Genomic DNA, 22919 nt, shown 5'->3' on the forward strand with positions numbered 1-22919 from the left:
GTCAGGTAGCCAACAGTTATAATCCTAAAAAGGACAATTAACTCTACTTTTGGCCTATCTGAGCAGCAAGTGCAAACAGCTTTTGTGTATGGATTCCTGCTTACTGCCCCCAAATGTTTACTGGCTTGCCTTGCACATAGAGTGCAGAGAAATCTAGGTTACAAGGCAGAAAATAAGCCATGCTTTTATTACAGTAAATCCATTAAGTCAGGTTCAAGGTCTGAACCATGGACCGCTAATTGCCATGACAAACAGCAACACAGCCCTTCCCTGTTTATAACACAGCCAACCTGCATGTATGGGACAGGAATCGAATCTTGTGAGACCCGCTTCCAAGACATGACAGTGATTACTGCCCTGAGTCTGCAGCATCTTGTCTAATCCTGTTTGGAATGAGTCATCTCCACAACAGCCCAGAGCCCTCTCCACTATGGAGGGGCTGCATCCACGCAGCCACTGTAAGGAAGACAGATCTGCACCCAGACAGTGCACCTTATCTGGACAAGGCATCAGAATCCAAGACACACATGTGTGGAGGGACCCACTGAACCCCCACACAAAAGGCCAGCATCGTCCCCAGAAGAAACAGAGATTTCCTTGAAAACCTTCATGTTTCTTACCATCACATTGGTACCAGAGCCATTTCTACTGGAAGTGCTATCACCAAGGAATCCTTTCTCTTGGGGTTCTCAGCTCACCCACAAAAGGCCCTCACTACTTCATGAACCCCCTGCTTACCTTCTTTCTGGACCAATATCTACCCTAGTAAAGACAAACGCCTAACTACAGAATGATTAAATTAATCAAGTTGGCTCAAAAGAAAAGATCTTCCTCCCCACAATGAAATTACTCAAAATGCTGAGCACTGAGCACTTTGCAGGCCCCTAGAACAGCACCTCAAACGCCATTTTGAGCAGCGCCCAGGTGAGCCCTATGCACACAAGTGTCTGCACTGTCAAGCAGGACAGGCTTCTGTTCCCTGTGCTTGGACATTTCCGGAGGAAGGCACATGACTGAAGATGGTGACCATCGTTAGAAATAAAAGCAACCCTTATAATTTTTTATGGACTCCTCTTGAAGGGACCCTTTTAGTTGGCTTATGCTTTAACTGATAATTTTAAATTCATATATCCTTTTTGCAACAAGTCATGAATGGCTAATAGATTTCAAAATAAAATAGGTTATCAATACCAATGACATTTTTCACAGAAACTGAAAAACACTCATAAAATGTGTATGGAATCACAAAGATTCCAAATAACCAAAGCAATCCTGAGCAAAAAGAATGAACTAGAGACCTCATATGACCTAATTTCGAACAATACTACAAAGCTATAGCAACCAAAACAGTATGGTACCTGCATAAAGACAGATGCACAGACCAATGCAACAGAATAGAGAATCAAGAAATAAACCCATGTACTTATAGCCAGCTAATTTTCTACGAAGACAGCAAGAATACAACTAGAGAAAGGAAAGTTTCTTCAACAAATGGTGCTGGGAAAACTGAATTGAATAACCATACAAAGAGGAAAGGAATAGATCCTTATCTCTCACCATATTAAACAATCAACTTGAAATGAATCAGAGATTAGTAAGTAAATAAGTAATGCAAGATCTAACTCTATTAAATTCAGAAATGATTCAGAACATTGGTCTGGACAAAAAAAAAAAACTTTAGATAAAACCCTAAAAGCACTTGCAACAAAATTGAAAAATGGGGTTTATAAATGAAACTAAAAAGCTTTAGCACAACAAAGGAAAGAATCAACAGAGTGAAGAACAGCTGAAGAAAATATCTGCAAACTACTGAACAAGGGACTAACATCTAGAATATGGGGTAACTCAAATAACTTGATTTTAAATAACTTGATAACAAATACCTTGATTTTAAAAACAGGCAAAGATCAGAACAGATGAGCTGGGATATAGCTCAGCAGCACAAGTACCTGCCTTGCAAGTGCAAGGTCATGAGTTTGATCCCTGGTTTAAAAAAAAAAAAAAAAAAAAGAACAGAACAGACATTTCTCAAAAGAGGATGTATAATTGACCAACAAGCATATGAAAACTGCTCAACATCACTAATCATAAGGGAAATGCAAATCAAAACCACAATATAATACTGTCTCACCCAAGTAAGAACAGATATTATCGAAAAGACAAAAAAACATGTCTGCAATCCTAGCACTTGGGAGGCTGTTTGGAGGATCACTTGAACCTAGGAGTTCAAGCAAGAAAAACATAGCAAGACCTCTGCCTAACCAACAACCAAAAAAAAAAAGACAAAAAGATAACAAATGCTGGCAACAATAGGGAGAAAAGAGAACTCATATACTTTCATGCACTGTTGGTGACAATGTAAACTAGTACAGTTCTAATGGAGGCTTCCAAAAAACTAGAATTAGAACTACCATCTGATCCAGCAGTCCCGCCATGTGCGGGTGTAAGCATTCAAAAGAATGGCATCAAGCTGTTGGAGATAACCCGCACTCTCATATTTCCTACAGCACTATTCACAGTAGCCAGCATGGGAACTACCTAAGCACCCATGGACAGATGAGTGGATAAATAAAACGTAACACACATACACACACAATGAGATAAACATTCTGTCCTCTGCTGTAGCCTAGATGGAACTGAAGGGTATCGTGCTGAGCCAGGCACAAAAACAGGCTGATCTCACAGAGGCAGCAAGTAGGACAGTGGTTACCAGAGCCTGGGAAGAGTTGGTAAGAGGTAAAGAGAGGCTGGTTAATGGGGTCAGCTCAGATAGGATAAGCAGTTAATAACTTCTAATGTTCATAGCACAGTAAAATAAATATGGTTGACAATGACTAACTGAATATTTCAAAATAATTAGCATGGAAGACTTTCAATGTTCCCAAGAGAAAGAAATGGTAAATGTCTGAGGGGACAGATGTGCAATTACTCTGACCTGATCATTCCATTTATCCGTATGTTCTGAAATGACACTGTACCCATGCATATGTACTTACTCAGTGTCAATTAAAAATAGAACATAATTTTTAAAAATAGGCCAAAAGTAAGGAAAAAGTAGGTCAGAGAGCTCAGTGGAGATCCTAGGAAAAGATGCCAAGCCCTCAGGAAGCAAACAGTCCAGACTGAAACCAGGGGAAAGCACAGTAGAATAAAGTGATCTCCATCCACCAATGGCAAGACAAAGGGGATGTGGTCCCCATGGGACCCTGGAGGGTGCTGGGTCACTGTCTGCAGGGGGCCCCCAGAAGGGCTACGGAGCTGGAGCCAGGCTGCAGGGCAGCAGAGAAAGGCTCTGCAGGCCGCACCTGGTCCAGGAGGAGCCAGGTCCTTGGGACTTGCAGGCAGCTTCCCTGTCCACTGACACCCTCTGGGTACTCAGGGTCTGACACCAAGTAGCTTTTTCTACTCCAGAAAAACCACTGCTGAATCACTGCAGAGGGGGCAGAAAGTGAAAGGAGAAAGAGGCAGGATTTCCAAGGCAACAGATTAGGGAAGCAGCACTTCCCTAAATAGGCACCACGTGCGCAAGTGTGTCGACCCCATGCCAGCTAGATGAAGAACACATACCTCACCCATGCAGCCCCAGCACTCCCATACCACCACTCTGCTGTCTGTAGGGTTATGAGGGGAACACTGGGGAAGGGAACTGCCGTCCCTGTGTGAGCAACAAAGGAGGAGGCTCCGGCCCAGGCACAACCACACCAAGTCACTGGAATGTCAGGGCAAATCCCAAAGGAGCTGGCCAACCCTTCCCCTCCTAGCCAGCAGTCTATCCGGCAAGGTGCTTCGCCTAATGCCAACGAACTCACTCAGCCACTTCCTCTCCACTTCCCAACCAGGGGAGTAAAGACTGTGTGATGTTCTTGGATCCCAGCCCCGTGCTAACTGGGCTCCATCAGTCATTCCATCTCATCACTATCTGATTATCAGCCAATTCTGTCATGTGATCATTTCATCTGACATTTGTATATGTGGGACACAATCAAAGCAATAAATAAGAATTGTAAAAATACTCTGCATTCTCTCACACACAATCATAGGTTGTTTTCCTTAAAAACGAGATATGTAAAAGACTGCTAGGTCAGTAACCACCTGCCTGAGAGCTGGTGAAGCCCAGGCCCCGCGCCCCCCCATTCTTCTCCCTGACCTTTGCTGGCCTTCTCTGCCTCTCAGCACCTCCCCTTTCTGCAACTCTGACTTCCCGAGGAGCTGTGCAGTGGTTGAGATGGGGTGGACTCCAGCTGCAGCAGGGCACCATGGGAATGAATGAATTACCCAGAGGTGAAATTGAGCAGGAGGTCACGGCCTCCCCACCCGCACTGGTCCCACGCTCTGTGCCTCAGGTCTCTCCTGCTTGGATTAATCTCCTCACCCCCAGAGCCAGGCCCCTTCCTACCTTACAGATGAGAGAACTGATGCAGGTTCACATCCCACGTTTTTCCTCCCTATAATCCACCTTGCCCTCTCTCTCAGACACAATGTGCTCCTACCTTTGCTTTGCGACACGAGCCAGTCTGCCATATGCATTTCACAGCACATCTCCTGCCAACCTCTGAGTCAGCCAAGGTGACATAGGGCTGCCCTGACACTGCTGAGGCACAAAAGGACCCAGGGGAATCTCGGGGAAGCCAGGTTTCTCTGGGGCTCCAACAAGCAGCTCTCTCAATCCTCTGTGGTGGACTGGCCAATGCCCCAGGCTGACACACAAAGGGCTCAAGGGCGTCCACAGGCAAACCCCAAACTCAACACAGAGTGGCCTATTGAGGACTCCAACCTCATCAGAAGGGTGTGGTCCAGGTGGCCAAAGATCTGACAACAAACCACAGTGACAGCAGAAGGTTCTCAATGCTGCCCACCAGTTCCATGCCATTCTTAAGCCCCACTCGTCTCAGATCTGTGGTTCTAGTCTAAAGGGTTCACAGACACCTCAGTTCTGATAAAGGAAAAGCCCTCAAGCACACACACGTCCAGTGTAGCTTCTCCTAACAACAGGTTAGGATCCCCTACACCGAGCTCTAGGGTTTGACAGTTTTACCAAAACTCACAGAAAGACACATTTACAATAGTCCATTAACCCAAATACACCACACACAAATGAATAAATGTTTAAAAAAACACATATCCTCCCCATATGATACATACATGGATACCTGAAATCTTATCTCCAAAAGGAAAGAGAAAACCTTTTAAAGCATTGGCCATGCCCTCAAATTGATAACCCAAATTTCTGACCCACTGCCCTGCTGAAAGCTGGACCTTGGACCAGCTGCACCTGCCCCTTCCTCCACCTGCCCCTCGGTCACGCACATTAACCAGGCCACAGCCCTGTGTGGGCCTGCGTCTCAGTAGCACCCAGGTGCTTTAAACCTCACAAAGTCAAGAAACCTACAAACCTCTCTCTCACTGGCATCAGAAAAACTGTGGCACAGTGGGCCAGTTACACACGGTGCTGGCTATTTTATTGCCCCTAAATGTAAAATGGGAGGAGCTATATTTATGAAGTTGGGGGGGACACAACAAGCAGGTCACATTAGGCAAAGTCACAGAATGCTGCCAGCCACCTCTGCAAACACTTGTCAGGTACCTGCTAACTAGACAGCACTGCGATTTCGATTCCCTGCTGACTGAGCTCGGAGCAGCACAGGGTATAAGCCCTACCCACCTGAACACACCCCAGGATGTCTCAGGATAGCAGGTCGAAAGAGCCAGCCTGATGATGCCAGCCTGGGGCTGGGGAGCTGGCTGCTGCTTTAGCACAGAGCCCCTAGAGTTTCCTGCAGAGGCCGTGAGCATAGGGGCCAGGAAACTAGGCTAGCAAGATGAGCTGGGGCACGGGGCCAGGGAAGACCAAGGTGAGCAGAGCACCCTTAACCCCCCTGCTGGGCAGCTTGCACTCCACACTGTGGGCTGAGCACCCGACATCTAACCTCCTTCCCCCTGCCCTGAAAACGTCTTCCCTGGCCTTCTGAGAGCAGGTTTCAGGGCCTTTTCTGGGGGTCTGATTCAGGAGGCTGAGTGGGGGGCCTAAGACACTGCTTTTCTAACAAGTGGGGACCACAATTAGGGAACATGCTTACACCACGGGCATGTGGCATCTCTCAAAGTGCCCTGCACTGGACAGGGTGGGCACGTGGCACTCTGCTCTCACAGATCAGAGAAAAGGACCAGTGTACACATATCCTCCCCTGTTCCTGCAGGACAGGAACAAGGCAGCACAGGGTCCTGCTGAGCCTAACACCCACCTCTGCTAAGCCTAACACCCACCTCGTCATCATGAGGACACTGCCCCTATGGTACACCAATGGTGATGGCTGCAGAGGGGAGAAAAGAGCCTGAGTCCCTGGAAAAACTGCTAAACTTACCAATCCACTAAGACTCCAGTTCTCTGTGATGATAATCCTCACTCTTTCTTCCTTATTTTTGGTACTGGAAATCAAACTTATGACCTTGAGCTTGCCAGGCAGGCAATGTGCTGCTGAGCTACATCCCCCTTCACTGTTTCTTTCACAGCCAAAAGCATCCCATCTGACATACGCCCAGCTCAGAGAGACCCTTAGACTCAGCTTCCCTGTTTTCTCCTAGAATTCTGTTCCCTAGGAACACCTTAAGAATACTTGCCTAAAAACACTTCCTAGGTTTTCAGAATTTATGTGCCTATATCCCCTTTCTTTAAAATCCAAGCTGATGGGTTAGAACACTCACCATTAAAGATGAAACCTACACAGGAGGCCAGGACAAGCATTCCACTCCCAACAGTGAATTAATCTGATGAGCTTCCGTCGCAGCAGCTGGTACCAGCTGCAGGAGGGTTCTGGTAAGGGGTGGGGGACAGACAGGCTGTAGGAGGTTTCAGGAGACCTCAGAGTTCTGCCTCGTGAGATGTAAGACAGGACACTGCAGGAAGCAGAGGAGACAGGGACAGGGCTTGGGGTGTATCCCAGAAAGGGGTGAATGCTTTCCTCCTCCAGAGGCCCCAACTCTCTTCCTGGAGGTCAAAGGATACCCCTCAGCCTCCAGGACCCTATTTCAGAAATCACCATCATCATGAAGTGACACTTGAACCGTGATGTCTCCTACACCCTGACTAGTCTTCTCTTTCTGGGCCCCTGCACAGGTGAACCTCACTGAGCAGATCCCATGCTCACCCAGTAGGCCTGTCGCATATCTATCCAAGGTAAGATTATGGGTTAACACTATAGGGCTGGCTGGGCTGGGCTGGGCTGGGCTGGGCTGATGGATGCAGGCTTGAGAGTCATCGTGAGAAGTGGAAGGTGCACAGAGACCAGAAAAAAGAGATGATCATGCAAAACCCAGGGCCCTGGCTTCCCTATCCCCACATGGTTATGACAAAAGGGATGGTTAAGAGATTAAACCTGCAGGGGAAAGGATGATCTAATCCCAGATTCCTTACTGGCTCACATGCTCCAGACATAGACTCATCCCCAGGGCTCACACTCCCACAGTTACCAGGCACCAGGCCCTGCCCCAAGCACTGCTGTGTACGAACTCACTTCACACTCCAGCAAGCCTTTGTGATGCCACCATCACCAGTGCAGTTGTTCAGATGAGACAACTGGGCAAGGGAAAACTAATCTTCTTGCCCAAAATCACATAGCTTCTTAGAGGCTCTCAGGAAATTCAGCTCCAGAGCCCGTAAGAGTTCCAGGAATAAAATTAATGAGAGACGTATGTGCTCAGCATGCAGGACTGAGTACAGGAGTTCTTGACACTGAAAAGAGAAGCTCAAAATACTGAAAACAGAAGCTGTTGATATGGAGAAGTCTGTACAATTAATTTTTCATGCATATACTCATATATAAAGTAAACCACTTATTTTCAAACCCTGGGTGTTATGTGATTTACTGGAAATGGCAGTAGATCCGCACAGACTTGGGTCAGAATCCCAGTTCAAGCCCTTTAACTTGGGTGAGTGCCCTCACCACACCTCCCATGACTTCCCCCTCAACGACCCAGCTAAGTCCCAGACAGGCCCTCTAGGAGGATGCTTAAGGACACCCGAGAGCTGCACCTGGCTAGCATGCAGGGGATGCTCAGAAAACATCAGGTGCCTTCTCCTTTAGTACACACAATCCACCTATTAAAGGAGCCTTCTAAGGCTGCCGAGACTGAAGCCCAAAGTTACAGTAACTTTCCTAAACTAGTTGAGATAACAAAAAACAAAGTAGCAAGGAAAAAATGGACAGAGGATATGAACAGGTAATTATCAGATGCTATTAGCAAGAAAACAGTCTTCCAATACTTTCAGCAATTTGTGAAATGTAATTAAAACAATGTCTTCTTTGCCCATCACACTGGAGAAATTAACAAGATATATATACATCAGAAAAAGAAAATCTTGTATAAACATTTTAATACTAAATTTATTGAGACACTGTGAGATTAATAAAAGGTATCCGCAGGCTCTCCAATTACAGGAGGTGCTCAAAGGTGTGGCCATTGCCTTCCAGGCACTAATTAATACAGGGAACTGCTGAAGTGTATACACATTTTTTTTTTTTTTTTTTGGTGGACTGTTCTGCTCAATGTTGCCAAGTCAAAGAGAAATAGACATTTTCACTCAATGATGGAAGGAAAACAAATTGATAAAAGTCTTTTGGTGGGCAATTTGGCAATATAGTATTTTCCATTTAGAATTAATCTTTATCACAGAAATTCTACTTAAATACATGATGGTTAACACTGATGTGGCTTATGCCTCACTATTTTTAGGGCAGAAAATCAGAAACAACCTAAATAACCATCAATGAGAGTGTCAAATTATATGATACATTCACACTCTACTAGATCCAACCCTCCAAAAAGCAAACTTACTGTGTCAGTATATACAGATATCTAGAATATAACCCTAATTTTTAACTACATCTCCAGTGACCCCTAAGTTTTTGAGACAGATCTTGCTAAATTGTCCAGACTAGCCTGGAACTAGTCTGCCTCCTTCTGCCTCTGCCTCCCAAATGGTGGGATTACAACCCAGCACTTGGTTCTCAACACCATTCCCCACTGATAGGGAGAAATGCCTAATTCCAGGGCTGCAGCAAGGAAAGTACAGCTGAGTCTTGATGTGCCAGAAAGAAAAGAAGTCCTTACAAAAGACAGGAAGATGTCAAAAAGATAAAAGGGCAGGCTGGGAGGGACCCCCGCAACCCACATCCGGAACAGTTTGAGCCATAAAATGAGAATAACACATAATAATCTACCAAATAAAGCCAGAATTCATGGATCCAGAGATGCAAATCAGAAAGTAAATAAGGAAGAAAAGAAAGCTCTCTACAGTACTATTCCAACTAGTAAATGTAGAAGGAAATGTGGAATTCGAAAATCACCATCTGCCAACTGTCATAATAATTGACTCAGATAAGAAACATCCATGAGTTCCAAAACAAGTGAGTAAAAGAATGAGGGCAGTATATTTACGGTCTCACATTTTCTCTCTATGAGATACATAAATGACCACAAGAGGAAAAAATGGAAACTGTCCAATGAGACAGACACTCTTCTAACCAAGTAATCAAAGTTAACAAGGCCAGCAAAAGGACTAATGGACACCACGTGTCTCTTAATGGACACCAAGTGTCTCTTAATGGATACACTAGCTAACAAAGCTGGGCATCAAGCCTATGCTACTTCTGCCGGAAGTGCAGAACCTGAATCTAACCACGAGCAAACCCAAATTGAGGGACACCATATAAAAAACAGCTGGCAGTCTTAAAATATCCCATATTAAAGGACACTACAGAGATGGAACAATTTAATGCAACAAACGAGCTAAGAAGTTTTCCTTTTGCTATAAAGGACATAACTGAGGCAAATGGCAAGATCTAAATAAGATCTGTACATAACAGAATATATCAATGTTTATTTTCTAATGTTTAAAAAATAATCATACCTTTATTATATAAGAAAATGTCCTCGTTTTTAGGAAATGCACAGCAAAAAGTACTTAGAGGTAAAAGGGCACTTAGCATGCAACTATTAAATACACTAATGCGTTAAAAAGTAATCATGCATAATTATGAGGAGAAAGGAAACAGCAAAATCTCCATGTCAGAAGAACCTGTATAAAAGAATAGCTAAGAAGCCTTTATTCTTGCAACTTTTCACTAGTCTCAAGTCACATCAAAATACAATAAATAATTAAGGCAACAAGGTGTGCACCTGGTAAATTTCTGAGGCCCAGGTTCACAATGGGTACTTCCTTAAAAGCACAAAGACAGTCAAAACGAAGCAAGCCTGGGTGACAATTAATATTTGTCTCCCCATACAGCTTCTGCTCCTGGACAATGAAGAAGGAAAAAAAACCCCGCTGTGATGAAGGATCTCTCAAGACCAACTCATTAATCAAGTCCCACAAAAGCAGCACCAACAGAACCAAGCTTCTGTTGCTGCAGATCTGTGCTATTTTTTCCTCACTGAAAGTCAAAACCTCCTGACACGGTAAGTAACTGATGATGGTATGGGAACAGTTCTAGGATATGTAAGCTGAAATTTTTCATTAAGAAGTTAAAACGGGGGAAAAAACAGGCTTGATGGAAAGTCTCCGCCTCCACACTGCCTTACTGAAACTTGAGATGCTAAGCCACGGGATGGGGGTGGCGCTGAGTTGGTCCCCTGGAGCCTTTCAGGTTCATTTCTAAGATGTGGTCACAAAAGTGCGGGGTGAGAGCGGCCCTAGGTAGACAGCTGAGCAGGGAGACTTGACAGACCGACAATTCTCTGCCACACATGCCATTTCTTCAGTGTTCTAACACCTACAAAAAGCTCTCGTTGAAATTATTTCCTGAACATGTTTTTTTTTTTTTCTTAAACTGTAAATTCATTTTAATGGCAATATTACAAAAAATCCAGTTTCCAAACAACAGGATAAACTGTAGAGTCCAGCTGGAGCTCTGAGTTTCCCCAGTTTACCTGAGCAGATAAACCCCAAGATGGAAAGTGTGGGATGAAAACTTAAGTTGCTAGGTAAACAAGTCAGTACAATTAATTCTGTTGCAGAGCTAGAAAGAAACAGAGCAGTCTTTTCTCTTTGGATCTGTCCATTTCTTTAAGATCTGTCTTTGAGTCAACCCTCCCAGGAACTCTGACTTGTTGCTACAGTATGTTTACAAGATATTACAGGGAACAAGGCCTTGTGAGGTTCAGAGGCCACCCCTGGGTCAGCGTCATAGTCCCCTGACACCATCCCTCCTGCAGAACCACAAGGATACCTCCTCATGTGGGCGCCACCTTTCAGCTCTCTTCAGAAGCAATAAACTGGATCTTCCAGTGGTCAATATTTCAGCAAAGAACCCCCAAAACAAAGGTCCTTGCCTAGATCCAAAGAACAAAATTCCTGAGGAAGACAGCCTGCTTCCAACCAAACAAATATCAAGTCTTCACTGCAGGCCAACCTTGAGCCATTCCACATGAAGAGCATCTAGATTTCAAAATAAACTCTGCAAACAAAGATGCCGTTTTCACTTTTTAAAGATGCAAACATTGAGAACTGGAGCCAGCTAGGAGCAGACCCAGAATTCACATCCTAGGGAAGCCTGCTCTGTCCCCAGCTCCTCCTGGTGCCCAGGGTCCATGCGACCCACTGTGACAAGGGACGAACCACACAGGACTGCACAGCAATATCCCAACCCCCCACCCTTCCCTCATTCCCGTGGTTTAGATGCCCTGAAAGGTAGGTGACAAATCACATTGTACTCTTAGGCAGTTTCCCAACACAAAACGCAGTCAGTGGCAAAGGCAAAAGACGCAAGGATGGGCTTTTCGAACGGCCTATACTTCCTTCTTATCCAGAGAAATATTTTCATGATATGTCAACTCGGGGGGAGGGGGGAGTCGGAACCCATCATTACGTAATGTCAGAGGGCAGGCGACAAGGGGCGGTGGGGAGGCCGAACTCCCTGCCTTCGCCCACGAAGATATAAATTTACGCTTGACATTTTGAGCGACGCAGCCTTGCATGGCGTGCACCTCCATCACTGGCTTCTCAAAGGCCGGCCACGGCAGCTCCCTGCACCTCTCTCGGGCCTCTTTTCCCTGACGTGCGAGGCCGGAGAGAGAAATGCAATGTCCAAAAGCAAAGAAGCTGGAAATGAGGTTGGGGATGGGGATAGGCGGAAAAGGGAAAGAGTCGCGGGGACGGCGCCCCGATCGCTCACCCTGGCTGCTGTGGGTTCTCGCCCGCTCACGCGCACCGCACACCAGAGGCACGGACAGGCCTTCGGCGTCCGAGGCACCGGAGCGGCCCCGGGGGTCTGCGGCGCTCACCGACGCCGCTAGGCTATGCATTTCCATGACAACCGCGGGCGCCGGCCGCGCCGGCCCAGCAGGTTCCTGCCGCACCGGCCGCGCCCCGCTCCCCCCGCACTCCACCCAAGGTCCGCCCGCCCGGGTCCGCTTCGGCTGCCCCGGCCCGGACCAGCCCGGCCCTGCCCACCGACCTGGCGCGCCGGCCTGCGGCGTCCCGTCCTGTATCCCTGGCCGCGCGTCCGGGCCCCGCTGCAACAGTGTAGCTGCCCGGCCGTGGAGTCGTCGGCTGCAGGCCTGACCTCAGGTGCTGTTTCTCCTGCCCCGGCCCCGGGCCGCGAACCCGCCGCCCGCGCGCTCCCCGTGCCCGGCGGTGCCTCAGCCGCTGCCGCCGCCCGCCGCCGTCGCCGTCCCCAGAGCCTCAGGCGCCGAACGCGGCCCCGCCCAGGCCCCGCCCCCTAGCCGCGCATGCGCGGCCGCCAGCACCAGCTGCCGGGCCGCGGGTTCCCGGGCTGTGTCGGCTTCCTCCGGGCTGCAGAGTGGAGGTGTGGAGCTACTTCTGCTCCCACCCTGCTCTGTGCCTGCGCCGCCATCACGGAGGTCCTCAACCTCTGGACCTGCGGCTTTTGAGGCCTTGATACGACCCAAGAAAGCAGATCTGTTAGAAGACTTGGCGCGCCTAGGCCACTGGGTCCCGGGATGCCCCTGTAATCACTTCCTGGGAGACGTTTAGATTCCGACCAGAAACAGCAAAAAATTAAAGTTGCAATACTTGAGGTATGTGGAGACTTATAATGGCTACAATACAATTGTCCATATTCTCCCAGTCCACTTCTGACATGTGTACATCAATGTGTATATCGATGGCATATGTCTGACATGTGCCAGACTTTAGACTCTAAACAGATACCAGCTCCTTAACTGTTCTCATCCAAAATTCTGTCTTTCCGTAGCCAAACAAAATAGAGGTTTTGGAAGAAATTTTTGACTTTAATGACAATTTTTTTTTTTTTTTTTTTTTTTTTTGCTTGCTCAAGGGTAAATAGGTACTGTACTAAACAAAGTTGCTTTATGTTTGGGTCTACAGTTTCTCAGAAAACTTTCTCCTTAAAAATTCTGCAATCAAAACATTTCAAATCAGCAAACCACAGTACTTCTCTGAGTTCACACTTCAGGTACAAAAACAAGTATGTTAGAAATGAAAATTAAGAATTCTCTGAATTTACTTAAAATTAGATTTGACCCTTAGTATGTCACCAAAATTCAAGGGCTGACAATAGTCTGGAATAAAAAAAAACACAAAGATACAAGGCTACTTTTTAATTTTTCTTTGTTGACTTTTAATTTTATTTCTCTTCTAAAAAGTGGTTTATTGGGGCTGGGGATTTAGCTCAGCGGCATAAGCGCATGCGTTGCAAGCAGGCAGTCGTGAGTTCGATCCCTGGTACCGATAAAAATGAAAAAGACAAAAAAAAAGTGATTTGTTTACAAAATACTTGCCATTTACTATCTTTTTGGGTGAATGAAAGGAAATGACAGAACCTTGACTCTGGTGTAAAATGAAAGCCATGAAAATCTAACGTGCTTGTAGGAATGCAAAAGTACTTTCATATTTTATTTTCTAAAATTAATGCAGCCAGTACACTGATTTGCCTGTGACCACCAGTTTTCTGCTTCCATTGTTTTTTTTTTTATTTTCCCCAGAAAAATGACCAATAGAACCTCTTTCACTCTCAAAAGTGTCCTGTTCAGATGATAGATCTAATGAGTAACATAAGTGTCCTGTTCAGATGTTAGATCTTAAATCAGTAACATTTTTAAAAACAGAGAGAGAAATTTAAAGTAAACATTTAAAAACAGCCATCTGTCTAATTTCAACTTTCTTTCACTTAGCACAATGACAAACGCTGAAAGAGGCTCAGACTTCCAACAGTATTTGTCATTTGACTTTTGCATAAGTCTGATAGGCTTAAAGATCAACCATGTTTCCCGTGTGGCAAAGAATAGGCCCTAATGCCGCTGTAGAATGAAAATTATCAAGAGAAAGGGGATGTGGGCTTGCGGTAAATGCAGTGCTATGCATGTCCTGTGCATCACAACGCTATAGAAGAAAATATCCTTCGAGTGTGTGGTCGTACACTTAGTATCCTTCTGACACCTTAGTACCCTAGTACTTAGTACCCTAGTACCCTTAGAGATGTCAGAAGGTTTCCACATGTGGTCACCCACCAGTGGCCTCAGCATTATCCAGAAAGTGCTAGAAATACAGGTTATCAGACCTCACTCTAGACCTACTGAATGAGCATTTCTGAAGGAGGCTCCATATTTTAAGAGGCTTTGTGAGAGGAAACAAAGCAAAGTGGGAATACCAGGTGTTCAAGGCTACCCTGGGCTACATAGTGAGTTCAAGGCCATTGAGATTAGCGGCATGAGCACTGAATGTGCTGGGTTTAAGAATTTAAACTGTCACTCCAGGCAGAGGAGGCCTCTCATTGGGTCTTTCAGAATGTGATCAATGCTGTGACCAATTGGTGCTGAGTCGTGTCAGCTGTATCTACAGCACGCATCTACTCCCATAATTCATTCTGTGACACTTGGGTGTGTGAGGTGCTATCCATATGCAGGAACCTTTAATAAACCCCAAGTGAAGAAAGGCTACCACATGTCCTGCAGGAGGATCTGGACATGCATCCTGGTTTGGGATGTTGGAATGTCCTGGGGAATCTTTGTTTTCCTGCCTGTGAGATGTAGGTCTTAGGCTGTGAATGGAAGAAGTGGCCCTATGGCTCCAACTGTGTATCTCCATTAGAAATAATCACTAAACCTTCCCCAGCTGTGATGAAAAACAAATCTACAAATCCAAGAATATCAATAAGCTTCAACAAGAATGAACTCAAGGAAATCCACAGCCAGACACACCCTAATTAAACTATCCAAAGCCAAAGATGGAGAGGGTCTTAAAATGCATAGGAAAGAACCAGTTTGACATGCAGACGGGATCCCCAGTGAAGTCAGTGCTGGTTTTACAGGAGTAGAACATGGGGCCCCATCTCAGATCTGCTGAGTCACGGCCTGAGCTTCATAACAACTCCGAGCGCACAGAGGTCCGAAGAACAGTGCTGTCTCTGTCATGAACCCCCCTAACTGCTTGCTCACCATGAATTTCATTTCTTATTCATTCTGTTTTGCTTTCCTTTTAAGGGGTATCCTAATGACGCTTTGTTTTCCAGCTAAAGTGGATCATCTGGTTCAAAGCTGGCTCTGAGAAAGATGGAAGCATTTCTGAGCACTCTGAGGATCTGCATGTGGAAGGTCATTGAAATGGGTTACTTACTTTCTGATTTTTTTGTTCCATTTGTTTGTTTGTTTGTTTTTGTGTTTTGACAGGCTCTCTTTTGTGTAGGTAAGGCCATCCTTGAATTCAATGTGTAGCCCAGTCTAGCTTCCAACTCTTGATGATCCTCCTGCCTCAGCCCCCTGAGTCCTGGGATTATAGGCATGTACCATCATGGATAGCTGGGATTGGCTGCTTTGAAAGGACAACTCCTGTTTTCAATATTGCCAGTTCCTTGGAGATGACCTAGGTGTGCTAGTGGAATCCTGTGGCCATGTGTGCTGGTGCCCTAGGGCAGATATGGTTACCAGGGGGCACACAGACAGGCATACCTTTCCAGTAGGATAAATAAAATGGTCTTGTGTGTGTAATGTTTTTAGGATCAAGGAATGGTGGGGTGATTCAAGGGCCAACCTACTGGGAATCATAGGTTACCCACAAATATAATTTTAAAAATTTCAATTAACTTCCAAAACCTAGCCTAATTCTTTAGACTCCGTGGGCTGTGACCTACAGTAAGAGATACAGTTTACACCTCAAACACATATAGATGTGTTTAACAAACACAATTTTCTTGGAATAATACTCTGAAGAATGGTGCCAATCGCAGCCTGTTATTTTCCATTGTGTTCCCTTGAGGCTTGTCATTTGATTGATTTCATGACTCAAGAATGGATTGCAGCCCATGATTAAAAATAAAACTGTTTTCCATGGAATCATAGTAAATTTGCAAGAAAAGCTGTTGGACGCATTCTGCTTGGACACATGAAGTCAACCCAACTCTACTGGCACAATTCAGCTTGGTGATGAAATATGTGGCCTCAGGAATCCCCAGGGAACTTGGAAGCTTCATGCCCTAGACAAGGACATCCTCTTCCAAGCCTCAGTTTCCCGTCTGAAAATAGGTATAATTAAAGTCTCCCCATTCCTCATCCCCATGTCTCTCCTCCACCTCAACTCGCCCTGGTTATCCCACAGGCAGCAAAACTGGCCCAAGGTCAGTTTTATGTATGGCGATGGCTGGAGAGCACCATCAGAGCCTGGACCCTTAGGAACACTGAAGTTTCAGCAGGCAGATTTGGAAACCACATATGTATGTATGGCACTTCCTGGCTGGCATGGGAAGCAAAGTGCTTCTTTCTATCTTAAAAGGCAGAATTTTCCAAGCACTTTCTTGAGGTGTTATTGAAACGAACACTACATACATTTAAGATCTATAATTTGATGAGTTTGTGCATATGCATCCTTACACCTATGATACCACTGTCACAATCAAAATAAGAAATATGTCTATCACCTCCAAGAGTTTTTGGTGACTCATTAAAAATAGAAAAAACAAGACTTGCTATTTTTACCTGAAGTAGATCAAAGGCAGATCTTGTGAAGAGGTATCAGCACATACCAAATGGCATTGACTTTACATGGTGAAGATTTATTTCTCACTCAAGTCACAGTTTTAGGGGCTGCAGTGAAGGCTCAGGGGGTCCACGCTCTTCAATGCCAGGCCTGCATGGCCACTGGGGATGAGGAGCACTCAGACACACCTCTTCTGCTCATCTCCACCCAGCCACGACTGGGCGGGTTGTTTGATCAGCCTAACTCTAAGGCTGGCTGTGAGGTAGATAGTGTGGGTAAGATGAGTGTGTGCACAATACCTAGCCACATATATGAGGTGGGAGAGATGATGATATGACCATTGCCACCATCATCAAAAGCCACACTGGCCACAGAGAGGGAAAAACAGCGATGAATTCATTTATCAATGCTTTTATAATCCTACAACATCAGTGATTGGCTAATGAATCCTACAAATGTCAGCACCATGCTTACTTTGTCACCATGGCTTATAATTACTGAAAATAGCCTTGCTGCCATTCTTGAAAGCTAGAGAAGTCCTGATCCCTCCACTCTACATGGGAAGATCTGTTTTTGAATCATGCTTTCTACACAGGGGGAGGTCCTGGGGGAAGACACCTGTATAGCTCAGCTCAACCCTTATCCTGGAAAATCATTCCCACAAATGGCAGAATTAACAATTAGCCTAATTTTGTATACTGCAATCACATCACACACACATGACACCTCCCATCAGCAGCATTTAGTAAAGATGAGAGCTGGGCTTAAACTACAAAAGCATCAGTATTGCCACCAAATCTATGAATACCAATCTCTATTAATGGTTTAGGTTTTGCATAACCAATGGAAATGGATGCAAGAATCAAGTCATTCTGCTAAAGTAGAAGCAGTCATGGGGGCCTAGGGTTTACCACCCTCTCAACCATGGAGAGCTGTGAGGAGCACCCACATGCTTCAGTGACCATACCAGAAACCCCAGGAAACCATCACCCAAATGACTTACCATGTGTCATTCGTAAGTGTCTGATCACAGGCAATTTCACTGGAAATAGAAGGTTTCCATTAATATATAAATCAAAATTTAATTTTTAATACTTGAAAGTATGTATGAAGTTTCGAAGAATTTCCAAAGACCATTTTGGGATTCTCATCTCACCACTGAAAATAGAACTTGGATTATTTCAAAGAAACTGTCAAAAAGAGCTTTGAAGTGTCCACATACTGCTCTGTTGAGATAGACTCTTCATTAACAAGAAAAGTTTATCCTCAATATCTAAAGCCATCCCAGTGCAGCTTAGGGCATCTGCAGTCCTCAAGGTTACTGTTTGAAGGTCATGAGCCAGGTCCATCCAGCTTTCAGAACCTGGAGAAATACATTTCTGTTAAAATTGCACAAGCGATGGCATTTTGTTACAGCTTTTCCAAAGCACTAAAGTTCTGTATGTGGAACAATCAGGCTCCTTCTTGAGAGCCCATCATTTTAATGTTTCCCTACATAATTGCTCCTTTCTTTTTATGATGGCCTTTAGCAAATACAGTCTTAAAGCAAAGCAGTGAAAGAGAGAACTGGGAAAAGGAAGGATGACACACAGGGACAGTGACCAGCACAGAGACCTATTTACTACAGATTCGAAGGGCATGGTCCAGCATTCTATCTTTCTTATATCTCTTTTGTATTTTTCCATAAATAATTTAATCACAAAAGTAATGCATGTTTTTTTTTAAATCCTGGAAGTTATAGATGAGCCAAAAAAGGACAAAAATAAAGATCATTCATAGTTCTACCTCAAGATAATGGTGCTAAGGACTTAGTGTGTGTGTCTTTCCACATGGCAACACACTAAATCCATATTTTAGAATGAAACACAGAATGAGAGTGAGCACAGAAGAACTTTCCAAGGTCACCATCTTAGTATGTTCTGTGATCTGTGACAGAATGTCTGAGGCTGTATAATTTATAAAGAACACAGCTAGGGGGCTGGGGATTTAGCAAAGAACACAGCTTTTTCTGGATATGGTGGCACATAGCTATAGTCCCAGCTGCTTGGTAGGCTGAAGTGGGAGGATTGCTCAAGGTCAGGAATTTAAGAATAGCCTGGAAATACAGTGAGATTTCCTCTCAAAACAAACAAACGTTGGGTGTTGTAGCCCAGCATTTTAGAAATTGAGGCAGGAGGAGCACAAATTTGAACACACTCTGGACAAATTAGTGCCTAAGAAGCTTATCTTAAATAAGAGCTGTGTAGAAAGGGCTGGAGATGTAGCTCAGTGCAAACGCCCTAGTTTATTCTTTACAGTTGTGGAGTAGAGGTTAGGAGTCCAAGGGGCCCCCATCTGGCCATCTGGTGAGGGCTTTCTTGCTACAGTGGGGTAGAAAAGCAAGCGATGTGGGCTCCCTTTGCAGCTCCCCCATACTTCTCGCCTTCCCCACAAGTGGACTTCCCTTTCACTCAGAATATGTGAGGCTTACCCTGCCGGCAAATTTCCTAAACAGCGAGATTTTTAGTTGAAAATGATATTAACCTTATAAAACATTTGATCTAAATTCTGAATTCTAAACTCTGATCTGAGTAGTTTGTAAAGAACAAAAATAAATTTTGAGGATGGAACTCCGTTATTGCACAGGAAGAGTCTTGAAATAGAGGCAAATAGAATCCTCCCCCAAAAGGAATATTTTAAAAGTCAAATGAATTTCTGCAATTGGAATAAGTACATGTCTCAGTGCATCTCAGCCAGCTACCGGGGGTTCTGGAGTTGGGTGGAAAGGGTACTGTGCTGTGAAGGTGACCCCAGACACTAATGGCAGTTTGTGTGAGAAGTTTGGACACTCAGCATCCTTAGCCCAGTGACGACTACCAGAACCCATGGCAGTGATCACTCAGAAGCAGCCACTTACAGGTTCTATTTCCTCCCATCACAACTGTGCTTTTAATGTTCTTGGGAAAACTGAGTCCATTCTAATGTTGCCAGGGCAACATTAATGTTGCCAGGGCAACATTAATCATAGGACCAATGTCCCTCAGAGTTACCTACAAACACGTGAGTCACAATCCTCTTTTCTCTTGGCAGGATCAAAGATAGGCAGAATGGAGGAGCCTTGGGTCCTGGCTGACCCAATCAGTATCTCTAGCTTTGTGGCAGGAGCAGAGATACAATAGTATCGACAATAGGGTAGATGATCACCTTAACTTCCAGAGCCCTGAACACAGTGGCCATTGGTCAACAGAACATAGAAAACAGGAAACATGTAACCATTGGTTAATTTAACTTCTGCAAGTCCAAACTGTCTGAGTCTGGGCTTGAGTAGGAGAAGAAGACTAAGGGAAATAGAGGTGTATTTCCACTTCTCAGATCCCTGCATTTGGGGAATGCTTAAATCCATTGTGTAAGACGGCATTGTATTGGCACACCCTCCCCGCCTTCAAATCATCTCTCAATTATTTATAATAACTCGAATATTGTAACGTGCTATGTAAATGATTGTCATTGGGAATAGTGAAAAGAAAAACAGTTCAGTGCAGATGCAGTTCTTCCCCAAATACTTTCTGAGTGAGACTGGTTGAACGCAGAGGCAGAACTGAGGAGGGGAAGAGTCCACTGCAATTGGAAGAACGTGGAGGTTCCGCTCACATTTGCACCGCGGCAAGGAAGTTAGCAGCTCACCATGCTGACAGCAAATGCCCCTGCTCCAGGAGAAGCAAAATTTTTTAGCTTGATATATTGTATTTGCGAGAGTTCTCCAGGGGAACAGAATCAGCAGGAAATGTACACATGTAGTGATGGAAAGAGATTTATTAGGAGGCTAACAGGATCAGTGGCAGGAGTATCCACAATGGCCAGCTGTACTGTGGACAGCCAGAGGACCCAGTGGCTGCTCAGTCCCAGAAGCTGGAAGACGCACACCCAGAGGAACTGAGGATGCAACATCAGCCCAAGGCTGAAGACTTGGAAGCTCCTGGAAAGGCGCTGTTGTGCGCTGGTGTTGAAACGTGAAGAATCTGGGGTCTAATGTCCATGAAGCAATGGCATTAGCGAAAGAGGCATCTGCTTACACAGAATGGAGCTTTTTCAAGTGCAGGCTGACTTTCTCCTGCTTCCCTTCATCACGTCGGGGTGGGGCTTGCCTCCCAGAGCGTGGCCTGCGTGCAACCATCCCTAGAAACACTCCACACACCCACCAGGAAGTCTGCCTTAGAAATCTGCGAGGCGTCTCTTAATCCAGTCAAACCAACGTTCTCATAGGAAGAGCGATGCTAAATGTTAAATCCTTCTCTAAAGTGATACAATGCAAATTATTCAATACAAAATAGGAAATTTGAAGATTTTAGGCACAGTCAGGAACTTAAAACCATTAAGGCACATCAATCTGGCACAGAATAGATACACACTTTGCTCTTGTGAAAGCAAAAGCTCTTTGGCAGTCTTAATGCTGACCAGTCCCCCTGTCTGTACTCTTTCCCCGTAGACTTGATCACACATTTGCCAGTCCTTGTCACCACATTTTAAACCGTAAGGGATTCGTCTGAATTTTGAGACTAGGTTCTCCACTGGCAGCGTTAAGCACGACCTCAGCGATGGGTACTGTCAATCATGCTGCAGAAAATTATTCTCCATAAAATATGCCGCAGCAGTCCAGTGGGGGAGGCCAGCAGCAACTTCCAATTCTGGACCTGCGTCCCTGTTGTCATGGGGAAAGGAACAGCCCTCAGCAGGCCCTGTCCTGGGGACACTGCAAGTTTCCATAATGCACCATCTCAAGTTAGAATGGGACCCTCTACTGCCATCCGCTGGACACTGTTATAGTAACTATCCCAAACAAAACGCCCAGGACTCCTCTGCAGAGGCCCTGCTGGGCAATGCACAGCAGACCAACCATTGTGACCCCTGAAAGCTCCAGAGCCAACTTCTTCCCCTGGTTTCCAGCGAAGAAGCGAACCAGCGCCAGTAGAGGGAATACTGGCTGTACTCGACCCGACAGAGCTGGAGACTACATGCAGGGCACAATCCAGAAGATTTGCTAGGGTGATTTTAATGGTCTTTACCCTACCCAGCACTTAGATGTGGTGTGATTTTGTTCCCTCGCAGGTTCCACCAGCAGAAGACATGACTGACTATAAGTACTATGTATGAAATAGTGTCAAATTTGAGCCCAAGCGTGAAAGGAAGTGGCTGGGTATGGATTCTGAGGAGGTTTTCCTGTTAATTTTAGTTGGCATGGACAACGAGATGTCTAATCAGAGATTGGGCTGGTTTTCCAGAGTGGGCAGCAGTTGTCCTGGGACACAGTGGCTTAATCAAAGGTTATGGTTCCTGTGAATCTAGGGGTGACAACTTTTCACCGACGGAAGGGTGTCTGATGGCTGTCTGTCCTTGATGAAGGTGACCGTGGAGCTGTGGTACCTCCTGCATCTCCCTAGCCTTGTCTGCAGGCTCTGCCGAGCTCTGAGAAGATGCCAGGGAGGGCACGGTGCCAGAAGTGGTCCCTGCCAGCCTGGAGTCACTGTACTGCACTGTGACAGAGTCAGCAATGTGTCGCTTCAAGCCACTGATGCTGGAGTTCACTCGTTACAGCGGCTACCGTTGCCTGCATGAACGTGATTTGCCATTCACGGATGCATTTCATACCAAGGAGAAGTTGCAATAATGATATGAGGAGAGTGAAAAAAATTGAAGCTGTTAACTGTTTTCCTGCAAACTGGTAAAAATTTGCTCTTCCCAAATTTCAGAGCAAAGTATTAGTGTCTTTCACACAGGTTTCCATGAGAATGTGGTTTGGACAGTTTGGGGAATTTTTCTTTTTTTGAAACAGGCTAACCTAGAACTCACGATAATCCTCCTGCCTCGGCCTCCCCAGTGCTGGAACTGCAGTGTGTGCCACTGTGCTGGGCTGGTTTGGATAGTTTCTGGAAGGCTGTTTTCTGTTCCTCTTTCAGGAGACCTGAATCTGTGGCAGTGAGTGTGGGTGATGACA

General features: G+C 45.4%; 1 protein-coding gene and 1 long non-coding RNA gene across 15 annotated transcripts in view; one reads left to right on the top strand and one right to left on the bottom strand.

The window, feature by feature from the left end:
• The window catches only part of Inpp4a (inositol polyphosphate-4-phosphatase type I A), a 117753-nt gene extending 105114 nt beyond the window's left edge, over window positions 1–12639 (bottom strand). For 12 of the 13 annotated variants that reach the window (XM_023565811.2, XM_005004445.4, XM_003471669.5 and 9 more), the window contains exon 1: window positions 12453–12639. The gene's annotated coding sequence lies outside the window, so the exon portion shown is untranslated. Of the gene's footprint in view, window positions 1–12170; window positions 12372–12452 lie in introns of those variants that run through there. The other variant, XM_023565810.2, reaches the window with a different exon arrangement.
• Window positions 12640–12729: 90 nt separating this feature from the next.
• LOC106028037 (uncharacterized) lies at window positions 12730–22875 on the top strand. Of its 2 annotated transcripts, XR_010040788.1 has the most exons (4): window positions 12730–13035; window positions 15489–15570; window positions 16315–16497; window positions 16571–22875. It is a non-coding gene; the product is annotated as an uncharacterized LOC106028037 (long non-coding RNA). The 2 variants fall into 2 exon arrangements; XR_001201648.3 differs by having other exon boundaries at window positions 12733–13035; window positions 16315–22875.
• The last annotated feature ends 44 nt before the right edge of the window (window positions 22876–22919 follow it).

Source organism: Cavia porcellus, unplaced genomic scaffold (genome assembly GCF_034190915.1).
Source record: "Cavia porcellus strain 051 isolate PalLab524CR breed Dunkin Hartley unplaced genomic scaffold, mCavPor4.1 scaffold_18, whole genome shotgun sequence".
NCBI classification, from domain to species: domain Eukaryota; kingdom Metazoa; phylum Chordata; class Mammalia; order Rodentia; family Caviidae; genus Cavia; species Cavia porcellus.